This window comes from Stegodyphus dumicola, chromosome 5 (assembly GCF_044657685.1).
Source record: "Stegodyphus dumicola isolate Sdum_Otavi_A_Nest chromosome 5, ASM4465768v1".
In the NCBI taxonomy this organism is placed as follows: Eukaryota; Metazoa; Arthropoda; class Arachnida; order Araneae; family Eresidae; genus Stegodyphus; species Stegodyphus dumicola.
Window position 1 is genome coordinate 28,950,335 of NC_140772.1, and position 8,748 is coordinate 28,959,082.

Consider the following 8,748-nt stretch of genomic DNA (forward strand, 5'->3'; position numbering starts at 1 on the left):
AAGGGAACCAAAACTTCTCTCTCTTTCGAAGAGGAAGGACCTCTCAATTTGTCAAGACCCCTCGAGAATAAGGGAACCGAAAATCCTCTCCCTTTCTCAAGACTTCTCGAGGAGGAGGAGGAGGAGAGACCGCTTCATGTCTCAAGACAGGAAACCCCTCTATCTCTTGAGGATCCGAGGGAAACGATTTCTATTGAAAAACCATCTATCGACGATCCCCAGAAAAGCTCTTCGGAGGAGATTAGACTTCCATGTAGAAAACGAATCTGCCACAATCATCATCATCATCATAATAATAATAATAATATACCCCCTTCTCAACAGCAGAATCCTACAACATTTGCAGATAAATGCATTCAAACCAATCCCTTTATAGTAACCCTTTTGATTGGAGAACCCGTGCATTAGCCTCGAAAAAAAATGAGATTCTAGACTGTTTCTATGACCAGAATGTTAAGCCAATAGATAGGTCTAGCTCAGAATTTTTCTTTTAAAAGAAAATAAATAAATAATCCAAAGACTATTCGTAAATGTAAATGGTAAAGTTTCGAGTCGGCTGGAAAAAAATTTTCAGAGCTGAGAAAAATTCTCCAACTCAAAAAAAAAAAAAAAAAAAAAAAAAAAAAAAAAAAACTTTTTGTTAATTTTTATCATGTCTTAGACATGATAAAAATTAACGACCCAATTCCGTTTTCGTCTGGGAATGTTGTCTCACTCTTTTGAAAAACAAATCGTGATTCATTCATGGAATGATTGCCATTAGAGAAAGGATGAGTCATGGTCTATTTTTAGAAAGGGTGAGAAATCCTTCCCAGACAAAAAGGGAGGGTCATTAATTTTTATCATGTCTAAAGACATGATAAAAATTAACCAAAAGTTTTTTTTTTTTTTTTTTTTCATTAGAGAATTTTATTTCAGCTCTGAGAAATTTTTTTTCTTCCAGTTACATTACATTGTTAACAACAAATTACATTGTTAACCCTCCGAAAGCAAAGCTGTCGAAAACGAAGAGGAGGCGGAAGAATCTCCCCAGGAGAACTCGTGCGACGATGAGGAGGAGGAGGAGGAGGATGAACTTTCTAATAATAATAATAATAATAATAAATGTCTAAGTTGGGATGCTTTAGAGACCCAAGAATATTGGTCTCAACCCTTATCTCACCTAGACCTGAAAGAGGATCCTCAAGTGTACTCTTTGTGGTCCTCTTCTAAAATTTGGTCTTGGAGAGAACCCTTGAATATTCATGAATGAAATGGTATGTAAATCCCTAGAGAAAAAAAAATAGAAAAAAAAAGTTCTTTTTTTTGTAATATGTTGATTTCTTTCCAATCCCATTTCTTTTCCATAACTCCACCCCAATCGACGAGAAGAAGAATTTTCCAAGTTACACAAGACGTAGAAATATTTCACAAGGATTTATAAATTACACGCTCCCACATGATATATGTATAGAGAGAAAAAAAACCCTCTGTTCTCTAGCCAATACGTCAAGACTTCCCTAAACTAAGAGAGATCATGAGTACCGAGGAAACCTTAGCAGAGCAAGTGGAAAGACTTTCAAAGAGATTAGAAGAGTTAAGACGGGATATATTTACAGTTCCGCCGACTAAAGAGGAAACTATCATCGATTTCAACAAACCGCTGTACTTTCATCCTCTACCCCAAAGAATGAGACGAATGGACTCGCCGTTGAACAGTTCCAATGAGAAACAAAATGTCACTTATTTGAATAGCCAATTTCAACACATGAATATTTCATAAGTATTTTTTTCCCTAAAGCGTAGGGAGATCGGATCAGTAGTTTTTCCCTTTTCATCGTCGAAAAAGATTGGGAGGAAAAATCTTTCTCAGCTCTCTCAGAAAATTTTTTCATCCTTAAAAAAAAAAAAAAAAAAAAAAAAAAAAAAAACTTTTTGTTAATTTTTATCATGTCTTAGACATGATAAAAATTAACTCTATCCCCTTTTTGTCTGGGAATGTTGTCTCACACTTTCTAAAAATAGACCATCACTCCTCCTTTCCTAAAGAATAGAATTCCAAGAATGGGATCTGGTCTATTTTTAGAAACGGTGAGACCCTATTCCCAGACAAAAGGCGGGTAGAGTTAATTTTTATCATGTCTAAAGTTCAGGGTCCATCCATCTTCTTATGTGAAACGGTGACCCTGACGAGATCGAGATAAACAAGTCCTGTGAGTTGTTTTGTAATCTTGACGCGATCCAAGAAAGACTTTTTATTTTTTTTTTTGAAATAGGCGGGGGGTGGGGAGAGAAAATATTCTCACGACCCTCAGATATCTTTTCATAAATATATTTTTTATCAAAGTGTTTCTTTCATTCCGATCCTTTTAAGAGGTTGGAATGACCCTGACATTTAGATGGGGTCGTGATCCCGACAGATGTCGCGCGAATATAAAAGTGTGTGTCCTCCACGAGATTTCTTCAGAGAACAGAAGAAGACGTGAACTGAGCTGGTAAGTCCCTTTGATCCTATGAATATGGTTATCTATAAACTCGATTTGATTCTTTGTTTCTTTTTTTAATAATCATAATAATCCTAACTTCATTTAAAAAGAACTCTCTTCTTAACCCTTTGAAAAGAAAAATGTCTCTTTCAAGACGACGACTCTAAAACAATTTATTGTTTTTTTTTCCCTTTCTAGATCTTCCCTGTTATACATATATACCTTTTCGATTCTTTTTTTTTGCTCCTGTTTGTGGAAGACATCACCGTATTCATCGCCATGGCGTGTTCAGAAAACTTTATCGTGCTCGATCTAGAGGGTTTCCAGTCCTACAACCACAAGAAGGGTGAATTTACCTACGTTTTAAAAGAATTGGGCTATGCGACAAAAGATTTTTTGACCGTGGGATCGTTGACGTTTGCTCCTCCTCACCCCTTCCACCAACTGAATGAAAAAAACCAAAAGACGAATGCCTGGCTGACGAGAAACCGGCACGGACTTCGTTGGAACGAGGGTCATATTCCCTACAACCATTTAGGACGCATTCTCCAATCGCTCACTCACAGCTTCTCCACGATTTATGTGGTGGGATGCCAGAAAGCTAAATTCTTTGCTAAAGCCTTGGATTATCAAAAACCCGTGACGGAAATTTATGTGCCATGTGGAATCATTTGGAAGTATCGGGAAAAATGTGCCCGACATCATCAAAGGATGAAATATTTCCATTGTGCCGAAAACAAAGTGCGCAACTATCGATGGCATATTACGGAAGGAGATTTTCATATCAATCACGTCTATCCAGACGGAACGGAGAAAGAGGAGAGGATTCAGGAGGAAGCAGACAATCCTCTGCAAGCTTTTGATAAGGCCTACGATCAGTTAGAGAAGGATCCGTCCCCAAAAGCGTACGATAACCTCATCCAGAAATGGGATAATCTGTCCTGTTTCCAAGTGATGGAACATCCGGATGAGCATACGCCTTTAAACTTGATGGGCTCTTCTACTTCTTCTTCTTCTTCTTTGTCGTCAACTTCCTCCAATAACTCGAGGAAGACGGAGGGTTGTGGAGACATACCTGAAAATATTCCCCATTACGATCCAGACCCCTGTTGGGACGAACCTTCCAAAGAATCTCATGAGACCCCCAAAATATCTTCATAGGATCCAAAGACAAAATCCACTGAGTGTTGGGACAATGAACGGACGACTCATGATCCAAAATCCACTAAGACTATGTCCACTGAGTGTTGGGACAATGAACAGACGACTCATGCTCCAAAATCTATTGAGACTATGTCCACTGAATGTTGGGACAATGAACGGACGACCCATGCTCCAAAATCGACTGAGACTATGTCCACTGAGTGTTGGGACGATGAAACCGAAAAGACGACAGAGAATTGGGATGACCGTTCTCAAAAGTATTTGAATTGATATATACATAAACTCAGGAGAAAAAAAATAAAGAAAAGATTTTTAGAAATAAGTAGGGAAAGGTTCTCCGCTTTCCCTATATTTATGGAAATGGACTAAGAAGAGAGAGAGAGAGACGAATCAGGAGACCAAAAAAATGGGTCTTGGAAGGAATGAGTGCAAATGCATTCGACTCCTTCCGAGACCCATTTTTTTTGGGTCCCTCTCTCATCCAATCTTGGAAAAGAACTTTGTCCTATTTTTCTAGGTCCATTCAAAAAGAAATGAATCTATCCATAAATTTCCTTAAAAGAAAGAAAAAAACAAAAAGATCCATTACCTCTTGACGGTCCAAAGTCGAGAATCTTGGAAAAAGTCATCCACTCTCTCCATCCAGTCAAGCTTCTCTGTAGAAAATCAAGTAGGTGCATCTGCATTCTTGAAATTCTTGAACACCCGGCAGTTATTATTGGACGCGAAACGTCGAATGCTGAAATAGTTAGACGTGATCCCATTCTTAAAGAAACGGGGATGTTTTATTCATCCAGTCGAGTGCGGAAAAATTTCTGAGAGCCGGAGAAAAATTTCTCTGGCTGAAAAAAAAAAAAAAAAAAAAAAAAAAAAAAAAAAAAAAAATACCCCCCTTTTAGTCTGAAAATTGATGTCTTCAATTTTCCAAAAATTGAAGACATCAATTTTCAAATTTTCAGACTAAAAAGGGGGGTAATTTATTTTTCAGAAACTTTTCCCAGCCGACTCGATGTGAATAAAACTTTACTGTTTGTTAAGAATGTTATTTAATGGATCGATTTCAACCTATCGAGTTTCGCTTGAGTTCCGGCCGTGCTGTGGGCCCACCTGGATACAAGTTTTCCCCTTTTGGAATAGAATAAAACTTTACTGTTTTTAAGAATGTTATTTAATGGATCGATTTCAACCTATCGAGTTTCGCTTGAGTTCCGGCCGTGCTGTGGGCCCACCTGGATACAAGTTTTCCTCTTTTGGAATAGAATTTCCGTCAAGGTAGGCTACTTTTCTCTTTTTGCTTTTTTCATGTCATTTCATTTGTATTACAATATACTGAAAACGGGCGTTCGAACTGATTTCTAGGTTATTTCTATACAAATGGAGCTCGATCCAAGAAAGAAATGATGTCTTTTTTTTATTTTGTGGACTGCCAATTTGTATTGGAATATACTGAAAACGGGTGTTTGAGTCGGTTTTCAGTATATTTCTATACAAATGGAGCTCGATCCAAGAAAGAAATGATGTCTTTTTTTTTATTTTGTGGACTGCCAATTTGTATTGGAATATACTGAAAACGGGTGTTTGAGTCGGTTTTCAGTATATTTCAATACAAATAGAGCTCGGTCCAAGAAAGAAATGATGTCTTTTTTTTTATTTTGTGGACTGCCAATTTGTATTGGAATATACTGAAAACGGATGTTTGAGTCGGTTTTCAGTATATTTCAATACAAATAGAGCTCGATCCAAGAAAGAAATGAAGTCTTTTTTTTTTATTTTGTGGACTGCCAATTTGTGTTGGAATATACTGAAAACGGGTGTTTGAGTCGGTTTTCAGTATATTTCAATACAAATAGAGCTCGATCCAAGAAAGAAATGATGTCTTTTTTTTATTTTGTGGACTGCCAATTTGTATTGGAATATACTGAAAACGGGCGTTCACGTTGGTTTTCAGTATATTACAATACAAGTGGAGCTGGATCCAAGAAAAAAATGATGTCTTTTTTTTATTTTGTGGACAGCCAATTTTGTATTGGAATATACTGAAAACGGGCGTTCACGTTGGTTTTCAGTATATTCCAATACAAATGGAGCTGGATCCTAGAAAAAAATCATGTCTTTTTTATGTTGTGGACTGCCCTATTTTGTATTGGAATATACTGAAAACGGGCGTTCACGTCGGTTTTCAGTATATTACAATACAAGTGGAGCTCGATCCAAGAAAAAAATGATGTCTTTTTTTTATTTTGTGGACAGCCAATTTTGTATTGGAATATACTGAAAACGGGCGTTCACGTCGGTTTTCAGTATATTACAATACAAGTGGAGCTCCATCCAAGAAAAAAGTGATGTCTTTTTTTTATTTTGGGGACAGCCAATTTTGTATTGGAATATACTGAAAACGGGCGTTCACGTCGGTTTTCAGTATATTTCAATACAAATGGAGCTCCATCCAAGAAAAAAATGATGTCTTATTTTATGTTGTGGACTGCCCTATTTTGTATTGGAATATACTGAAAACGGGCGTCCGAGTCGGTTTTCAGTATATTCTAACACAAATGGAGCTCCATCCAAGAAAAAAATGATGTCTTTTTTTATGTTGTGGACAATCAATTTTGTATTGGAATATACTGAAAACGGGCTTTCGAGTCCTTTTTCCGACTATTTCTATACACATTCCACTATATTAAAATGACGTCATGGTTGAGTCCAAACAGAGTCGTCCTCGGATAGAGTCGTCTCCGGACAAAGTCGTCCCCGGACAATTTTATACCGAATTTGTATAGAAATATACTTAAAATGGGCTTGGAGGGGGGGCGGAGTCCAAACAAAGTCGTCCCCGGACCATCTTGATGACCAGACATATTGCCTTTACAACAGCCCGTATTATTCTGAACAAAAACGTGGAATACTTTTATAGAAAAGAGAAGAATTGAAAGTTAAAGTCAAAAAGCAAAATGGGATCGGCTGGGAAAAATTTCTGAGAGCCGAGAAAAAATTCTGAGTCAGAAAAAAAAGATAAAATATATAATATATATATTATATAATATATATATTATACAATATATATATTATATAATATATATTATATAATATATATTATAAATGCTTTTTGTTAATTTTTATCATGTCTTCTAGACATGATAAAAATTAACTCATCCCCCTTTTTTCTGGGTATGTTGTCTCACCGTTTCTAAAAATAGACCAGAACCCAGTCTTTTCTTGGAATTTAAAAGGATGAGTCATGGTCTATTTTTAGAAAGTGGGAGACAACATTCGCAGACAAAAGGGGGGTGAGTTAATTTTTATCATGTCTAGAAGACACGATAAAAAGTAACAAAAAGTTTTTTTTTTTTTTTTTTTAACATCTCAGAATTTTTTTCTGAGCCATGAAAAATTTTTCCTAGCCGATCCCATTTCGTTTTTCGACTTTCACTTTCAACTCTTCACTTTTCCTATCCACTGTCGTTGGAATTGTGTTCACTGGAGGCTATTTCTTTTTTTGCAATCTCGCTTTTAGTTTTCTCTGAGATTCTGTAGAAATGGCTATACAAATTTCACCATCTATATAGAGATGATGTCCAAACAAAGTCGTCCCCGGCCCATCTTGATGACCGAATATGTATAGAAATAGTCGGAAAATGGGCTTGACGGCCGGTTTCTGGACGATTCATCTACAAATTCGGCCGCATCCAGAAAAACAAAAATACATCGTTTCTTTTTGGGTGGACAGGAGATGATAAATTTCTTTTCTCTCTCTCCCAAGATTGGAGGAGAGAGTGGCCCAAAAAAATGGGTCTCGGAAGGAATCGAATGCATTTTGAAATGCACTCATTCCTTCCAAGACCCATTTTTTTGGTCTCCTGATTCAACTCTCCAGTCTATGGAATAGGGAAAGCGGAGAACGTTTCCCCTTCCTTAAGCGACTGGAGACCATATCGCATCATCATCATCATCATCATCATCCTCTTTCTGATACTTTTCAACGAAGGCTTGATGTCTCTGGATGATTTTGGGGAGATGATGGATCCCGAATTGAGTGATGAAAAAGAGAGGACTCTTTTTCCTTTCTTGTTCGTCTTGCACAGTCTCTCGGAGGGTGATATACGTTTCCCCGTCCTCCTCAATTTTCGTCAGAGGTCTCATGAATATTTTACACATCCAAGGGAAGAGCGACTTGTTATGCAGGGATTTCGAAGCGACGAAGGCCGCTTCATTCGAAGTGAGGACAATCTGGTTCGGTTGACCCCATTCTTTGGAGTAGTTGTCCAAATCGGCTAGTCGAAGAAAATGGTGTCGATTAGGAAAAAAGACTTGGAGAACACTCGTCGTATGCGAGACGTTCGTAGGCAAGAGAGTCAAGATATCTTTGGCATTCCAGTACAGGAATCCTAGATCCCCATACGCGTGCACGTAATAGTCATCGTTATATTCCAGTTTGAGCAGCATAGCTTTTGTATTTTTTTTTTCCGTTCTCAAGGCGAAACACTCGTCCGATATGAACAAGAGCTCGCTGGCGATCCGTTTATATAGACTCCTCAAAGAGAGAGAGGGAGAGGGGAGGAGGAACAAGGTTGATGAATTCTAAAATAAAAAAAATGATAAAACATGAGTGTTTGTGATCGGCTGGGAAAAATTTCTGAGAGCCGAGAAAAAAATTCCGAGTCAAAAAAAAAAAAAAAAAAAAAAAAACACTTTTTGTTAATTTTTATCATGTCTTCTAGACATGATAAAAATTAACTATCCCCTTTTGTCTAGGAATGTTGTCAATTAACTATCCCCTTTTGTCTAGGATTGCTGTCTAGGAATGTTTCTAAAAATAGACCATGACTCATCTTTTCTAAAGAATAGAATTCCAAGAAAAGAATGGGTTCTGGTCTATTTTTAGAAACGGTGAGACAACATTCCCAGACAAAAGGGGGTACATTGAGTCTGTGCTGTAGACCCTGAACAACCTATCGGTCACCGGTAATACATCTGGAAGGACCCCAAAAAGCTATCCACTGTCGTTGGAACTGGAGGCTATTTCTTTTTTTGCAATCTCGCTTTTAGTTTTCTCTGAGATTCTTTAGAAATGGGTGAAGATAGGTAGCGTGAAGCGGGGAACACCTGGATCAGGATTCCC